Here is an 18,943-nt window from a genome sequence, read left to right as displayed (position 1 = left end):
TTTGGTCTAAGACTCATGTGTGATCCATGATACTTGTAGACCATGACACATACACATGCCTCGATCACCATCGAGAAATGTTGCCCTTGGTCTCGGCACATGCTGGCCTTTTATTTGGATAATTCCCTTGAACACCATCGTTACATTCTAGGCTTCACACCATGCGCAGATATCCTAAGCCTAAACCATACATCGTGTGCACCATAATCGGGCAGTAGGTGGGTTCAAGCACATTTTCATATTTCTGCCAAAGCCAATACCATTTTTATGGCTTGTAAATTCATATAAGTGCTCTCTAGCACCCACACATAGGCCTGGCTTAACTCTACTGAATGTAAACATTGTGCCTGAGCCTTTAGAGTCTTGATCACTACCCATACCACTATTCTATGCTAGTTCCCCATGACTTGGGACTTTAGTATACCTTAAAGCTCAATCCCCCTTATTATCAAACCCTATCTTATTAGAACTGAAACTGCTCATCGACTCAAAGAGAACTTTTGGGCTTGGACAAGCTTGCAGATCGTGACACAAGCAAATGCCTCAACCACCATCAGTACCCAGTGATCCTCAACACATGCATATGCCATGACCACCATCGAGACATGTTGGCCCTTGGTCTTGGTACATACGTCGACCACCATCGACACATGCTTGCACTTGGTATGGGTCATTGCCTTGCACACTATCGCCAGATGCTAGCACTTGGTGCAGCATATGTATCATGACCCTCCCACCACTTTTTTATTCCTTTTAAGGCACTTGTCTACACCTTGAGCACCATCGACACTAAATGACACTCGGTGTATGGGTCACGAGCTTTGGTCATAAGCCAAAATTTGAGTCCTCGTATAAGGAATTGACTTTATATGCCTAAGTTACCCTACAAAACTTAAGTGCTTAGCATAATTCTAGCTTGTCAAAGATTGTGCTGCAACACTGAGCCTTCTAAAAGCCCTTAAATTTGATCATTCCAAGATTGTGTTCAAGTGTGCCTACACCTTGATCATCACTGTCCTTGCTTGGGTTTGACTGTGTGCCCATGCATCACTCACCAGCACCTGCACTTAGGCCTAGCTTAATTTTGTCAAACCTAAACATCATGTTTAAGCCTCTGGAGTCTTGATCACTGCTTATACCATTGTTTGGTGCTAGTTCCCTTTGACTTAGGCCTTTAATAGGCCTCAAGGTCTACTCCCCTAACCATCAGATCGTGTCTCGTTAGAACTAAACTATTCTTTAACTAGGAAAGAACCCCTAGGACTAGACCAAATTGTGGACTGTGACACTTACATATGCCTCAACCACTATCGACATTGAATGACCCTCAATGCATGTGTCATGGTCTATAAGTTGGTCCAAGCCTAAAGGTTCTCTCTAAGTTGAGTAGCAATTCAAGTTCTAGTGGGACAGAGCCTAACAACTAAGAGGACTAGGCCTTGAGGTACACCGAAGGTCCAAGTCATAGGGAATTGGCCCAAAACAATGGGCCAAGCAGTGATCAAGACTCCAAAGGCTCAAAAAAAGTGTTCAGGTTTGGCAAGATTGAGATGGGCCAACGCAAGCACTGGTGATCGATGCATGAGCACTTAGTCAGACCCAAGCAAGAGCACTAACTATCAAGGTGCAGGCCCAAGTGCAGGCATGCCTAAACACAGTCTTGGGAAGATCAAATTTAGGGGCTTTACAAAGCCCAGTGCTTAACATGATTTCAGCAAGTCAAATATTAGGTAGCAGCATAAATTCCTCTAGAATCAAGGGATTGTAATTTATAGAGTTTAAGGGTGTATATCAGGCACTAAGTGTAAGGGGGACTTAGCTATAAATAAAAAAGCTCCCAACCCATGCAATTGGTATCAGAGTAGGTTTTGACTGAGGGGGATTAGAACTTTCATTATGATCGGTGTTGATGTTAGTTTGATTTGTGTGTGCAGCTTACATGCTAATGTGCCAGTGGTGCTATCAACTTGCAAGTGGGGTTGTGTAGTGCAGGCATTGTTAGTCATAGATGCTGAGAATAGGGCACAAAAATGCTTGAGTGCCCTTACAAATATGCATGAGATTCTTAATTCAAGCTTCACATTTGTGGTTGAGTGCACAAGTAATGTGTATGAAGGCCACCCACCCACGTGCAAGGGGAGAAAGGCTAATTCGAATAAGAGATTGTAATCCAAGAAAGTTGGTTTGAAGGTACTAAAGATCTCAGACAAGTGCTAGACTCTACATAGAAAGAGTCTAAAAATGGGTAAAATAGCGATAAGTAAGAGCCTAGTGAAGTGGTAGGGTACAAACTTAAAGCAAAAGTATTACCATTACTGAGTTAGTTGTCAAGGCTAAGTGCACTAGTATCCATAACCCAATGGTAAAGGCTGAACCCAGAAGTAAGGGCTTGAATGGGGGAGATGAGAGTAGTAGTTCTTCAAAGGAAAAAAGAGGCTCAAGTTAGTGTAAGTGAAAGACTGGAAAGGATCGAGACCAAGGTCCTAAAGGCACATATGAAGCCTAAGTGTGTAGACCAGAGCCTAGGCTAAGGTGTAAAAGCATGGCAATGTGAGCAGCCTTGTGCCAAAAATAGGGACTGTTTATTGGAAGAATCTAGAATGCCCCAAAAGAGTCATACAAATAGTTAGGCATAGAAGGCTCTAGATTAGCCTAAAGACAGGCCAGGTGCACGAGCGCAAAAGAGTTTAGAGAAGCTCTAAGGTAGGGTAAGTGTGTAGGCACTGAAGGTTCCAAAAAGGCTAGGCACAAGAATAGTGGCAGGTACTATAGCACCCAAACAAGGAAGGCTCTATAAGGCCTTAACTTTAGGTATTATAGCACCCAAATGAAGAAGACTCTGAAAAGCCCTAGCTTTGGGTACTATAGTGTCCAAATAAGGAAGCTTCTAGAAGGTCTTAACTATAGAGTAGTAACCAAATGGGGAAGATTTTAGAACCCACTAGGTGCAAGCACTTAGTAAAAGTGCTCATACTCTTTCATACTTGAAGCTTAGCAGGGAGCCTAGAACCAGATGGATTCTGTAAAGGCCTTAGCCAACCTAAGAAGTGTCTAGGAACTTTGGAATGGTCTAGATGGCCTATGATAGCCATACACTTGGATCAATAAGAGGCATATGTGCTAGAGAGGCTCAAGTATAAATAGGGGCCCTCCCCTATCATTTGTAAGAAATTAGAAGCTACATAAGTAAGAAAAACCATGTCATAGACTTAGGCATTGAGCAATTGTATATAGCATTAAGTAAATAGGAGTTACAATTGCTTTAGCTCTTTTTCCTAACTTTCTCACAAGCTCTGAAAGAGCTAATGGAGTGCATGACAAAAGTGTTCAGCACAGAATCGAGGAAAAGGCTGACTTAGGCATATAAATAGTAATTTCCCGCTTAAGGCCCCATGGTAACTAGGCTTAAACTCTTGGCCTATGACACTATACGAGTGTGCAGATGTGCATACTAGTGCCTAACTAAGAGGCTTGTGTGTTAAGCAAGTGTGTAGATTAGTGCCTGATAATGTGTGATGTGTCGATGTGCCATGCTGACAAAATGGTATGCTGGTTTGGGAAAACCAAAACTAGATCACTTGAGTGCCTACTAGAGTTGAGGTAATCCTTTGGTTTATACATTCATGGTCTAACAATTTCTGTATTTGAGGCTATGGCATTGCTAGGGAAAATTAGATAGGAGGCCAAAGCAAAGTGCTCAAGAAGCACCCACCTACAAATAAGTGAGGGAAGGCTTTAGCAAATGTCGACAAGCACTTGATTAGCAAAATATGAAAAGGCCATTTTTAGATAATAGATTAATTCAAAGACATTGAGGGATCCTCAAATAAGGCAATGGAAAAGCTCATACAACATAATAAGGTGTTATAATCCATGATGACAACTTTACGAGAGGAGCTAGCTTGGCTCAAAGTTGACCATACTACATTATGAGCTACCTAGTGTAGGCTTGAGACCAAGAGTGGAGGTGCCTAAGCATTTCATTAATGGATTAAAGCTATGGGTAAAGGCTAAGCTACAATGAAGAGGCATGTAGGAGTCAAGCCAGGCCAAAGTTGCTACAAAATCATTAACTCAGGTTGAATGCACTAAGTCCCTAAGGCCAAAAGGAAAAGGCCAAAGTGGGGGGACAGTGGTGTTTATTCCTTAAGGGAAGAAATGGTTGCAGGGAACCCTAGCTTTTGTAAGACCAATAAAGTAGCCAGTACGGGCAAGGGGTCCTTGAGTTGATATTTTTGTGTCAGTCCATATCGGGTCAAGGAGTGCCTGAATCTTTCAGCCATCAAGCAAGCAAAGAGGTTGGTCAAAGGCAAGAGTGGCTATGGTAAATAGCACAAAAGGAAACCCAAATAGGAGCAGCCAAATGGCAATCGAGACTATCGAGAGGCTAGAGCCTCTCAAGGAGTTGATGAGAGGAAACCAATGGTAGTGGAATGCCACAGCATAAATCCCACAATGCAGCTAAATCCCTCATAAGAGAATGTGCCATAAGTAACTCAATGAAAGTGCAGGAAGTGTCGATAGCGTGGGCAAAAGGGACCATTGTAACAAAGTGTTGGAGAATATTGGATTGAGAACATCGAAAGGCAATAGAGTACACATTTAGTTATAGGACCAAAATGTTAAAAAACTAGTTCATGGGGCAAGAGTTAGAACTAGCATACTGGGTAGGTATATCATTCCCTAGCAATGAGGGCATTGCTAGAATGAGTGGAGGAGAATGTCATAGTTCACAAGCTAGTCCAGGCCTCTCATCCAATTGAGTGATAGTTCTAGTTCTAGTAAGACAAAGTTGGTAACTAAGGGGACCAGCTCTTGAGGTGCACTGTAAGTCTAGTGCAGGGAACTAGCCTAGAATAATAAGGCAAGCAATGATCAAGAGTCCAAAGGCTCAGGGAAGATGTTCAGGTTTTGTAGGATTAAGCTAGGCCCAGGTGTGGGCACTGGTGAGCAATGTGCAAGCATCCAATCAGACCCATGTGAAAGCACTAATGGTTAAGTTATAAGAACATGATCGAGCCCAAGTGCAGGCATGCTTGAACACAGACCTGGAAGGATCAGATTTTAGGGCTTCTAGAAGGCCTATTGCTCAACATGATTTCAAGAAGTCAAAGATTGTGCAACAATACCAAATTCCCTAGAAACAAGGATTATAACTTAGCTTCTAGAATCAAGGGATTTTGTAATTTCTAGAGTTTATGAATATATCTCGGGCACTAAATGTAAGAGGAATTAGCTATAAATAGAGCCTTCCACCCTCATTATACATACATGAAGACTGTTAGGTAATAACATCCTTACCCTTGCCTTAAACCTTTTTGCTATTCTTTTATTAGCCTTTCTTCGGGCACTTGCTGTGCCCTTTTATTTTGTAGCATATTGGGTGGTAAAGCCCCATAAAAAAGAGTGTCCATGCACCATTTCTTGTATTAGGCTGATTTAGAATGCAAAAGATTCCATCTCGTGTCCTGGAGTAGCATGAGCCTAGAGCTTGAGTCTCATTCCATAACAGGTAGGGTTTTCTTTGAGTCGAGTGATAGTTTTAGTTCTAGTAGGACAAAGTTGACAATCAAAAGAATTGAGCCTTGAGGCACACTAGAGTTCTAGGTCATGTGAAACTAGCCCTAAACAATAGGGTGAACAGTAATCAAAACTCTAGAGGCTTAAAGAAGGTGTTCAAGTTAGTACGATTAAGCCAGGCCTAGGGGTGTGCATTGGTGAGCAATACATTGGCACCCAGTTAAACCCTGGTGAGAGCACTGATGATCGAGGTGTAGGTGCATGATTGAGCCTGGGTGCAGGTGTCACGCCCTGGATGGACGTGCCAGGCACATCAGGCGGACCAGCAGGCAAGCCAGAGGTTAAGGCCCGCAGACCAGGCATGGTGACGGGTGTCTGTGCGCAAAGCCTAGCAAACGAGTTCAAAACGCCCGCTCGACTTGCAGGCCAGCCCGTGAGACCAAGGCTTGGCATACAAGCTACCCGCACCACATCCAGAAGGGCCCAAGATGCTGGACAAGTAAGAGAAGCTTCTGGAAGCAGGCAAGATCAGCAGCAACATCCTGGCAGATTTGGTTGACCCTAAAAATCAGGAGTTAGCATCTTGATTGATTGTAATCTGTATAATCCCATGATTTTAGCCTTTATTCTAGGGATATGCCATTAAATTGTAGCTAGAGCCTCAACTATAAATAGAGGGCTGCTCCACCCTCATTTGTACACCATCAAACACTTCTGTTTCAGTGAATACAAGAGCATTTCCAGAATTCTGTCTTGTTCATCCTATTTCTCTTTAACTTGCGTAATCAGCCCTTCCCATTATTCTAGTGCCCGCACGCTTTTGTTTTAGGCTAACTTAGGCACAAATGAGGAGATTCCAAGCCTAAGGCCGTACGGATTCTGAGTCTAAGGTCAGAGCCCGTGACAGTTGGTATCAGAGTGAGTTTGATTCTACGTGTTTGTGTTGTGCAGGTTAGATCGTGATTGAGGAGATGGCATCCCAAAGCGACGTTGCTAGCCAACAACCAGAGGCCCAGGAGCATGGGCACGGAAGAGGCAAGAAAGTCAGTTCTAGAGATATCTGGTCTACCATGGACGGTAGGCTGGCCAAGGTGGAAGTGACCATGGGCGACATGGGGGAGAAGCTTGAGGAAGTAGAGACTCACATTGCATCGCTAGACTCCATGGGGGAGAAGATCCAAAGTGAGCTAGAAGCTACTCTCAACAAAGGCCTGGATGCAGTCATCTGAAGGAATGAATCCTTGAAGGTGAAAGTGCTAACTTTGCGAGATGGCATGGAGGCCATGCACCAACGGATGGAGGAGCTTACCAGTGAGCTCGTGACTTGCGAGACTGCCATTGGGAATGGCATGTTTGCTGGAGTGTCCAAATCCAGATTGGATGTCCCCAAGCCTAAGGAGTTCAAGGGGACTAGGGCGGTTAAGGAAGTAGACAACTACCTTTTGGGTATGGAGCAGTACTTTCAGGCCATGGGCATGCAAGACGAGGTGATAAAGGTAAGCACCGCTGCTATGTATCTCACTGATGTAGCCTTATTGTGATGGAGGCACAGGTGTGATGATGTCAGGCGTGGGAGCGCCAAGATTGGAACCTGGGCAGAGTTCCAAAAGGAGTTCAGAGAACAATTTTACTCAGAGTATGCCGATGATGAGGTATGAACAAAGCTGCGTAGGCTGAGCCAGCAAGGGGACATAAGGGAGTATGTCCAGAAATTCTCTGAACTAATGCTACAGATCTTGGATCTAGGCGAGAAGGATGCCTTCTTTGCTTTCATGGATGGGTTAAAGCCGTGGGTGAAGCATGAGCTATAAAGGAGAGGAGTTCATGACTTGGCTAAAGCCATGACTACTGCCGAGGCCTTGATAGAGTTCAAGCCTCTGAACAAGTTCGAGTCTTCCAAGCCCAAGGGTAAAGGCAGGAACGATAGGGACCGAAAGAAGCAGTCCAAGGGGAAGGACCGTGATCGAGAGTCCAAGGATGGAGACTGAGATCATTCAACTAAGGATGGCGAGAGGAAGCCACTAGCAGGCAAGTGGAAAGCAAAAGGGGACCGAGAACCACTAGCATGCTACCTATGTGGAGGGAGCCACATAGCACGTAATTGCTCGTAGAAGGGCAAGCTGGCTGCTGTAGACAAAGAGTCTGACGAGGAGCCAGAGTTAGGGCCAGCAAAGCTTGGGTCGTTGGTGCTCAATGCTGTCCAGAGTAAGGGGAGCCGTAAGCCAAAGGGCTTGATGTTTGCAGATCTGATGGTTGCGGGTCAGAAGGTGAGCGTACTAGTGGACACATGTGCCTCACATCTTTTTATTTCAGGTGATAGAGCTCGGAAGCTCAGACTGAAGGTGTAGAAAGGGATTGGTACCATTAAGACGGTGAACTCCAAGGAAGTTCCAACCATTGGAGTAGCACGGGGAGTGGAGTTACAGCTTGGAGACTGGAAAGGCAAGGAGACCATTGAGGTAATACCCCTTGATGACTATGAGTTTGTGATTAGGTTGGATTTCCTTGTTCGGATTAACGCCCTCCTTGTGCCTTTTGCTGATTGTGTTTGCATCTTGGATGCACGGTGCCAATGCCTAGTGCCATTGAGGAGAGGGTCTGGAGTTGGGTCGCGGGTGATGTCAGCCATCCAATTTGCCAAGGCGATAAGCAGACAAGAAGACACCTTCTTGGCAGCCCTGAAATATGATGAGCCAAGGGAGAAAGAGACCGAGTCACCCTTGGAGGTGCTAAAGGTGCTGAAGACCTTTAGTGATGTGATGCCCGCAAAGCTGCCTAGCAAGCTACCACCTAAGAGAGAGGTGGACCACAAGATCGAGCTGGTGTCCGAGGCCAAGGCACCAGCCAGAGCCTTTTACGGAATGTCTCCACTAGAATTGGAGGACTTAAGGAAGTAACTCAAGGAGTTAGTTGATGTTGGCTTCATCAGGCCATCAAAAGCACCCTATGGTGCATCGGTTCTATTCTAGCACAAGCATGATGGATCGTTGTGACTGTGCATAGACTACCGGGCTTTGAACAAGCTGACCATCAAGAACAAGTACCCCATCCCACTCATTGCGGACTTGTTCGATCAACTTGGAAGTGCAAGGTGGTTCACCAAGTTGGATTTGAGGTTGGGCTACTATCAAGTCAGGATCACGGAGGGAGATGAGCCCAAGACAGCATGTGTCACTTGGTATGGTTTGTATGAGTTCTTGGTGATGTCTTTTGGACTCACGAATGCCCCAGCAACATTCTGCACCCTTATGAACAAGGTACTTCAGTCATTCCTTGATCAGTTTGTTGTGGTTTATTTGGATGACATTGTGATCTACAGCCAGACTTTAGGAGAGCATGTAGACCACTTGAGACAGGTGTTCGAGGTGTTGCAGGTGCACAAGCTGTTTGTCAAGAGGGAGAAGTGCTCATTCGCCCAGCAGGAGATCCCGTTCCTAGGCCACATAGTGGGATGTGGCAGGATATGCATGGATGAAGGCAAGATACACGCCATCCTGGAGTGGCAACCGCCAACCAAGGTTACTGAGTTGAGATCGTTCCTTGGGCTGGTTAACTACTACAGGCGCTTCATCAAAGGTCACTCAACAATAGCCACGCCATTGACTGACTTGCTCAAGAAAGGGAGAGCATGGGAGTGGAGCGCAGGGTGCCAGGAAGCCTTTGATAGGTTGAAGCAGGCTGTGATCAAGGAGCCAGTCTTGGCCTTGCCAGACCATGCCAAGCCGTATGAGGTGCATACGGACACATCATACTTTGCCATAGGGGGCGTGTTGATGCAGGAGGGACGTCAAGTCGCGTTCGAGAGCAGGAAGCTAAATGAGACTGAACGCAAGTACATGATCCAAGAGAAGGAGATGACTGCAGTGGTGCACTGCTTGCGCACTTGGTGCCATTACCTGTTAGGGTCAAGGTTCATGGTGAGGACGGACAATGTGGCGACCAGCTACTTCCAGATACAGAAGAAGCTGTCCCCCAAGCAGGCGAGATGGCAAGATTTTCTTGCAGAATTTGATTTCCAGATGGAGTACAAGCCAGGACGGGCAAACCTAGTGGTAGATGCCCTGAGCAGAAAGGCTAACCTTGCTGCCATTAGCCAACCAGAGGGGTCACTGGTGCCGCGTATCAAGGAGGGACTTGCGCATGATCCTACAGCTAAGGCTTTGATGGAGTACGCCCAGCAAGGTAAGACTAGGCGGTTTTGGTTGCAGGATGGGTTGCTGTACACCAGGGGCAGTAGACTATTTGTGCCATAGCACGGGAAGCTTCGCAAGGAAGTTCTATAAGAATGCCATGATTTAAGGTGGGCTGGACACCCCGGAGTGAGCGTACCTTGGCGCTGATCGAGGACCGGTACTATTGGCCATACATGAGGGACGATGTGGAGGCCTATGTGAAGACTTGTCTTGTGTGCCAACAGGACAAGGTAGACCTCAAGAAACCAGGGGGTCTCTTGGAGCCATTGCCAGTGCCAGAGCAACCATGGGAGAGTGTTTCTCTGGACTTTATAGTCGGTCTACCCAAAGCAGAAGGGTTTGGAAGCATCATGGTAGTGGTGGATAGGTTTTCCAAGTATGAAATTTTCATTCCAGCAACCAAGGAGTGCCCAGCCGAGGAGGCAGCTCAATTGTTCTTGAAGAACATGGTTAAGTATTGGGGAGTGCCGAGCACCATTATTAGTGATCGGGACGGGCGTTTCATGGGCAGGCTCTGGACTGAGTTGTTCAAGCTGCTGGGGTCAGACTTGAACTTTTCCACCAGCATGCATCCGCAGACCGATGGGTAGACAGAACGAGTGAATGGACTATTAGAGGTCTACCTTAGGCACTATGTGAGTGCCACACAAAGGGACTGGCCAAAGCTGCTAGATATTGCGCAATTTTCCTATAACTTGCAAAGGAGCGAGGCAATGAACCAGAGCCTATTTGAGGTTGTGACAGGGCAACAACCACTAACACCTGGTTCGATTGCTGCAAGTTATACAGGGTCGAATCCAGCAGCATACAAGTTTGCCAAGGCATGGCCGGAGCAAATTGACTTGGCCAGAGTTTGTCTACACAAGGCGGCCAAGAGGTCGAAGAAGTGGGCTGACCAGAATAGGCGGGACATGCAGTTCTAGGTTGGAAACTTGGTGTTGGTGAAGCTGCATTCCATTGTGCGCCACAGGGGGCTGCACAAAGGCCTAGTCCAGAGGTATAAGGGACCTTTTCGAGTAGTTAAGAGGGTAGGCAAGGTTACCTACAAGCTGGATATGCCACCCAAACCGAGGGTACACCCGGTGTTCCATGTGAGCATGCTCAAGCTGCTCTATGAGGATGAGGGAGATCCAGAATAGGCAGAGTCAAAGCATGCACCATTGGGAGCAAGGGCCTCATATGAGAAGGAGGTCCACAGCATCATGGCTGACCGGAAGGTGAGACGGAAGAACTATCAACCAAGACAAGAGTACTTGGTGCGCTGGAAGGGACTTCCAAATAGTGAAGCGAGCTGGGAACTAGCAAAAGACTTATGGCAGTTCAGGGACCAGATCAGGTAGTACCATACAGAAGACACAACGAGGGCATTGTGCAATCAGGTGGGGGAGAATGTCATGCCTTGGGCGGGCGTGCCAGGCACATCAGGTGGACCAGCAGGCAAGCCAGAGGTTGAGGCCCGCAGACCAGGCGTGCTGGTGGGTATCTATGCACAAAGCCTAGCAAATGAGTTCAGAACGCCAGCCTGACTTGCAGGCCAGCCTGTGAGACCAAGGCCTGGCATACAAGCTGCCCGCACCACATCCATAAGGGCCCAAGATGCTGGACACGCAAAGGAAGCTTCTGAAAGCAGGCAGGATCAGCAGCAGCATCCTGGCAGATTTGGTTGACCCTGAAAATCAGGAGTTAGCATCGTGATTGATTGTAATCTATATAATCCCATGATTTTAGCCTTTATTCTAGGGATATGCCATTAAGTTGTAGCTGGAGCCTCAACTATAAATAGAGGGCTGCTCCACCCTCATTTGTACACCATCAAACACTTCTGTTTCGGTGAATACAAGAGCATTTCCAAAATTTTGTCCTATTCATCATGTTTCTCTTTAACTTGCGTAATTAGCCCTTCCTATTGTTCTAGTGCCCGCACGCTTTTGTTTCAGGCTAACTTAGGCACAAAAGAGGAGATTGCAAGCCTAAGGTCACGCGGATTCTGAGTCTAAAGTCGGAGCCTGTGACACAGGCACACCTGAACACAATCCTAGAAGGATAAGATTTGGAAGCTTCTAGAAGGCCTAGTCTCAGCATGATTTTAGCAAGTCAAGGATTATGCAATAACACCAAATCCCCTAGAATCAAGGGATTGTAATCTCTAGAGTTTAGAAATGTATCTTAGGCACTAAATGTATGGGGCACTTAGCTATAAATGGAAAGTCCCCCACTCTCATTGTACACATACTAGAACTATAGAGTAATAACATCCTTACTTTTGCCTTAAACCTTTCTATTGTTCTTTTGTTAGCCTTTCTTCTAGTACTTGTTGTGCCCTTTCATTTTGTAATGTAATGAGTGGTCGAGCCCCATAAAGAAGAGTGTCTATGCACCATTTCTTAGGTTAGGCTATTATGGGACATGGTAGAGTCCATTCCCATGTCTGAAGCCTACGAGCTTGGAGCTTAACTCTCGACCCATGACATATGTGCATGCCTCAATCACCATCAAGACTTGTTGGCCTTTTATCTCAACACATGCTTCAACTACCATTGACACACATTTGTGCGGATAGTTTCCTCAAACACCATTGGCACATGCTAGGCCACACACCATGCACATGTATCTTAGGCCCAGGCAGTAGGTGGGTTCCAACACATCTTCCCATTTTTCCCATGCTAATGCCATTTTTATTGCTTATAAATTCATATAATTGTCCCCTAAGCCTTCAGGTGATGTTTCATGTCAAGATAACTTATTTTTTATTTTTCATAATTTTCAAAATTTTTTACGATTTGAGATTTTTCAAAATTTTTTTGGAGTTTTGGCCCCAAATTTGGTATACATGATCCTTGTTTTATTGGCATCCATAAAAAAATTCAACTAAAAAGTCAAAGTGTAGAAGATTTTATGGCCATTTGAAAAAAGCATCCTTATATTAGACACTTGAATGGCTACTGACTATAAACCTATAAAAGCTCTTATACTTTTTAAGAGGTGTGAGGTGTTAAGGTTTCTTAGGGGATAAAGGCCCAATACAAGGGCTAAAGACCAACACCTATCACACATCATGGGTGCACACCCCTTGGCCGCCACACCCAATCGTTAGAACCCCTAATGCCACTAGTAAAGTTCTTCGATAATGGTACCCTAGGCAAAAAAATGTGGCACCAATACATGCTTAAGCCTAGCATGTGTACCATGGCCTATAATTAAACTTTGTCCAAGGCCTTGACCATCAATAGCACATCCTGGCACATGATATGGGCATATGCCTCGACCATCATCGTTACAAGCTAGCCTTTGGTACAGATACTTGCCTAACCACCATTGGCACAAGCTGGCCTTTGGTACGGGCACTTGCCTCAACCACCATCAGCACATGCTAGCCCATGATATAGGCACATGCCTCAATTAGCATCAGCATAATCTAGACCTAGTGTAGGCACATGTCTCGATCAACATTAACAAAAAATGGCCTTTTGTGTAAGTAGTTTCTTCAAACACCATCGGCACATGTTAGCCCTTATTGCAGGCACTTGCCTTGAACACCATCAATACATATTGGGTGTTAGTGGGGGCACATACCTTGACCACCATCACACTTGTAGACCCTTGGTGCGAGATATGCTTGTTTGAAAAAAGTGTTCCCATTTTAGACACTTTAATGTGTACTACTAGCATATCTATAAAATCTTTCATGCTCTTTAAGGGGTGGCTATTTGAACCCCCCTCTCCCTCTCATGACGGAGTAGGAGTACGTGATGGGCTTGTCATTGCATACATCCATAATAATGTCTTTGGAGTAAAATCCAGGCCATGCAAACCTTCTAGCCATGTAGTTCGGTAACTAGTTGCTCTAGTGACCTACAGGCACCCATGGCCTTGATCGGTTGGCGTACATTGACAAACTTTCTTCATCATGGAAGGACATTAAGAAAACACTAAAACATAAAAAAGTTGATGTTAATCATAAAAACTTGCAAGTCATCTTCATTTAGAAGAGCAATATCCTAAGGAAAATGATAAAATAAAGAAAGCCAATTCTTCCAAGGTCAATGTAGTGGAAGATGTCATGCCATCCAAATCCATAAAGAAAAGGGAACTCTCACAAAATGCTAAGAAGTTCAAGAAAAATAAAAGTGCATATTTCCCTTGTGGGCAACAATGTCACTTTCAGAAAAGATTGCCCTATACCCTAAAGAAGAAAGATGCACCTAAAACAACCAAATTTTGTTGCTTCAATTTCTGAAATCAATGCCAAAGATGACATTGACGTATAGTGGATGGATTCCATCACCATAAAGCTTGTTTGCACCAACAAAAGCCTTATTCAAAACTTTCCAATTGGAAAATGAAGGCAATGTGTTTTACATGGGAAATTCTTCAACAACTGAAATCAAAGGAAAAAAATAAATTGATTTGAAATTTAAATCTGGTAAAACATTAAAAATTACCAATTTTTTGTATGTCTTGAAAGTTGGGAAAAATCTTGCATCCATTAGCTTATTTAACAAGCATGGTTTCAGGTTAGTATTTGAAAGAACCAAGTTTATCTTGTCTATCGATGGCATATTTTTGGGAAAGGATTATGCCTATAATGGCTTGTTGATTATAATATTATAGATTACGACATGTTTATTATAGAATAATTGATGCAATGTCTAATAAGTTTAATTCTAATTGTTAAAAAAATGATGGAAAATGTAAAACATGCATACTTACTAAAATAACTAAAAAACCTTTCCATAAAGTTGAAAGAAGTTCTAAAATCTTAAAATTAATACAGAGTGATGAATGTGATTTACATAATACTCATTCAATAGGTGATAAAAAGTACTTTGCAACTCTCATAGATGATTGCTTAAGATATTGTTATGTTTACTTGATGCATTCTAAGGATGATGCATTGGATAAGTTCAAAATTTATAAAAATGAAGTAGAATTGCATTTAATTCTAGAATTATGATTTTAATGACTGATAGGGGAGGTGAATGGTTTAATCAAAGTTTCTTTGAACCTAATGGAATTATAAATAATGTAACACCACCATATAGTCCACAATGTAATGGTGTGGCTGAAAAGAAAAACATATCATTAATTGAAATGGTTAATGCATTGTTATCATACTCCAATTTAGGACAAGGTTTTTGGGGTGAGGTATTGTTAACTTCATGTCATATCCAAAATAGAGTTCTTAACAAAAAAATAAGTTAACCCCATATGAACTATGGAATAAAAGAAAGTCTAACATAAATTGTCTTAAAGTATAGGGCAGCAATAGTAAAAGTCCTCGAACCTTAAAAAAAAAGAAAGTAAGTGAAATGATAATTAAATGTATATTCATTGGTTATGCTCAACATAGTAATGCATATAGATGCATGGTGATAGACCCAAATAATTCAATACCTATTAATGCAATGATTGAATCAAGGAAGCTATCTTTGATTAATATAGATTTAAATTAGAATCTAATTCAAAATAAATTGCCCTAGATAGCTTAAAAGAGTAAGAAAAGATAACTTCACTTGAACAAAAAAAGAAAACCTTGTACCTAGAACTAGTAAAAAGTAAGAAAGGTTGAAACCTTGGGGTTAACATTTTACATGTTTCTAATTGAAGAAATAAGAGAAATAATCATTAAACATATTGAATATGTGTTTAACATGGAGTTGGATCCTAGAACATTTAAGGAGGCAATAAAGTTCCAAGATGTAGTTTTTTTTTTTTTAAGAAGGAATAGATGATGAAATGCATTCCATTATGAGGAACAATACATGGATCTTAGTATTTACCATCTGGTTACAAACCTATTGGTTGCAAATGGATTTTCAAAAGGAAAATGAAAGTCGATGGAACTCTTGATAAGTTCAAAGCTAGAATTGTTGCTAAGGGATTTACACAAAAGCATGGTATTGATTATTTTGAGATTTATACACCAGTAGCAAGAAATGCTACAATAAGAATGCTTATAGCATTGGTTTCCATTTATAAACTTGAAACTACCAAATAGATGCTAAAACAATATTCCTAAATGGTGAATTAGATGAAAAAGCTTATATGGAACAATTGGAAGGATTTATACTTCCAAGTTAAGAAAAGAAAATGTGTAAATTAAGTTATTATATGACTCAAACAAGCTCTAAAGTAAAGGCATCAAAAGTTAGAAGATGTTATGCAAGCTAATCGATTCAAGATCAATGAATTTGATAAATGTGCCAATGTTTGAAAAGAGAAAATGTGTCATCATATGTCTATATGTGAATGACATGCTAATTTTTGGTACAGACTTGGAAGAAGTTAAAAGTACTAAAAAGTTCTTGTCTAGCAACTTAGCTATGAAAAACATGGGTGTTACAAATGTGATTTTGCAAATTAAGATAATTAGAGAAAACTCTAATATATCTTTATCACAATCACATTACATCAAGAATATTTTTAAGAAATTTAATCATTGTTATAGTGAACATTAGTTTCAACACCCTTTGATCCTAATTTAAAGTTAATTCCAAATACAAGGATGCCATTGCAGAACTTGAATATGCAAATGTTATAGGTTGTCTAATGTATACAATGACTTGCACTAGATTGGATATAGCCTATACAGTTAGTAAGTTTAGTAGATATACAAACAACCATAGTAATTTGAATTGGAATACTATTATAAGAGTCTTTCTTAAGAAGACTATGAATTATGGCATTTAATATTATGGTGAACCTTTGCTTTTAGAATGATACATTGATGTAAATTGGATAACCAATATGGAATACCATTCATCCACAAATGGATGGATTTTCATGATTGGTGTGATGCGGTTTCTTGGGGTTCTAAGAAACAAACTTGTATAACCGATTCTATTATGGCTTTTGAGTTAGTGATATTAGCTTTAGCATACAAGCAAGTGGAATGGCTAAAGAATTTACCATTAGAAATTCCTAAATAGCCTAAACTAATGTGAACTATATCTATTATTATGATAGTCAGGCTACACTTGCAAAAGCATATAGGTATGTGTACAACGAAAAGTTAAGACATGTAGGTCTAAGACATAGTTATTTTAGCTAACTCATAAAAGATGGGGTGATCACCATTGATTTTGTCAAGTGGAAATTTGGCTAATTCATTGACAAAAGGTCTCACAAGAGATATGGTGTCTAAAACTTCCTTAGAGATGAGATTTAAGTCCATAAATTAAGTCTCACATGATGGAAGCTTAACTTAATGCTTGATTGCAAGTCTTGAGTTTTATAAAGTAAAATACATCATTCGTACATGATGAGACGTATTTTAAAATTTTAAAACCATCCCAAGGTAGATAAGTGCTTGAATCGTGTAAAGAAATGATGATAATTAACATGTTAATTTAACATTGGAATGCTTATATGGTTGTATTCTTGATGGAGTTCACTTATATGAGTGAAAGTGGTACCATTTCTACAAGCATGAACTTGAGTCTAAAAGCACTCATGAATATACATGAGATATGACCATTGAAATTATGTCAAAACAAGGCTAAATGATGCTTTGTTAGGATTTGAAATTTTGTGTGTGGGTTCAATACATGAATAGTCATATAAATTGGTTGGTTTAAAGATTTAAGATCTACCATTTAATTTGGCCAATTCAACAACATTTTATCAATAAAGTAAATATTTTAAAATTATGTTATATGATATCTTTACTCATGCATAAGATTTCTAGAAGTACCAAAACTAAGCCTAGGTTTGGATTCCACCGCACTAATGATTGAGCTCACCGCATCACCAGTTGAATCAAAATGCTTACTCCAATAAGGTCCATTCAACATAATTTTCTCATTAATTTTTTTTTCAATCACAACTACAATAGTTTTTTTTAATTGCAATTGCAATAAATTTTATTGGTATTCTTATTCTCATCGGAGCCAATATTACCACCCATCCAAATGGAGTCTTAGCCTTATTTTGAAAATAGGTGAGGGAATGTTAGAAAATATTTTCAAAATATGAAAATATGATATACCTACAATTCATATCATCGTGTCATGTAAAATACTATATTCGTTTGTGTTTTACATAAAAATCATGTGTCACAGTTCATATTGACATGAAAACATAAAATAAAATTTTTTGGTTTTATTAAACCTATTTATGATTTTTCTAAAGTTTCAAGTCATGTTATCTTCGTGTTCTTTATTCGTATTGTTTTTGTATCATGTCACCATATCGTGTTTCAAATTGCCAAGTCTAAAATATGATTAAGTAATAACTTAATCAAAGAGAAAACTAATTAAGCTATAAGATGGCTTAAGGTAAAGCTTCAAAGATCAACGACATGATTCTAGATTTAAAAGAATCATATTAAAAAGACTATATAAGTAAGTAATTGATTGCGTTCCTCTTCTAAGATAAGTAGTTGATTGCCTTAGGCTTCCAAGATTAACAACGGACTATCAAAGGCATGAATCGACTTCTTTGATAAGTAGAAGATAAATATCGATTCTATTTAAATACTGGTCGATTGCTAGCCTAGAGTAATCGAGTTCTATGGCTGAAAAATGACTGGAATCAATTCCAAACCCTAATGGAATTGACTACCAATATTTAAAAAGTCTTTTAGTGATTGATCTATGATATAGTAGTCAACTACCATTGGAAACAAAATTGATTGGTCTATAAGAGATTGATATTATAACCTTTCTAGAAATTGAAAGGAGTCAACTACTGTGTAAGTAGTTAACTGCTTACATGTTGAATATATTCTATAAGATAAAAGGAGTCAATGGTCTATAAAAGAGTCAATTGCCCTACTTCAAAAAGCATTTTATAAGTTGAAAATATAAAAGGGCAGTCAATTGGTTTTCAGGCAGGGTTGATTGTTTTGCTTGAAAAGTTACAATTTCTAGAAACGTGAAAAATAGTTTCTTTTTGTATAAAAAGTTTGATTATTCAAATAAAGAAATATGTCTACAATCTATCAAAGAGACATATTTCTAATAAAAAAAAGATGATCTTTGATTGAAACATTACAATAAAAAAAGTCACAACTTTAGGAATCTTTATAAATAAATATTGATGTGAGTTCATTTGTACAACAAACAATTTAATTCAACATAACTCTCTTCTTTCCCCTAATCTTTTCTCAACTGAAGGCAAGTTTCTTTAGCATTTTTTGCTATAGAGAACCTTGTTGAAGGTAAGGTATTTTTGTTTTTATCAATGAGTATTTAGTGGTTTGTTTTACTATTGCAAAGTAAGAACAAACA

This window comes from Durio zibethinus, chromosome 16, assembly GCF_047325235.1.
Source record: "Durio zibethinus cultivar Kanyao isolate XHJ-2024 chromosome 16, ASM4732523v1, whole genome shotgun sequence".
In the NCBI taxonomy this organism is placed as follows: Eukaryota; Viridiplantae; Streptophyta; class Magnoliopsida; order Malvales; family Malvaceae; genus Durio; species Durio zibethinus.
Note: the sequence above shows the minus strand (reverse complement) of the source record.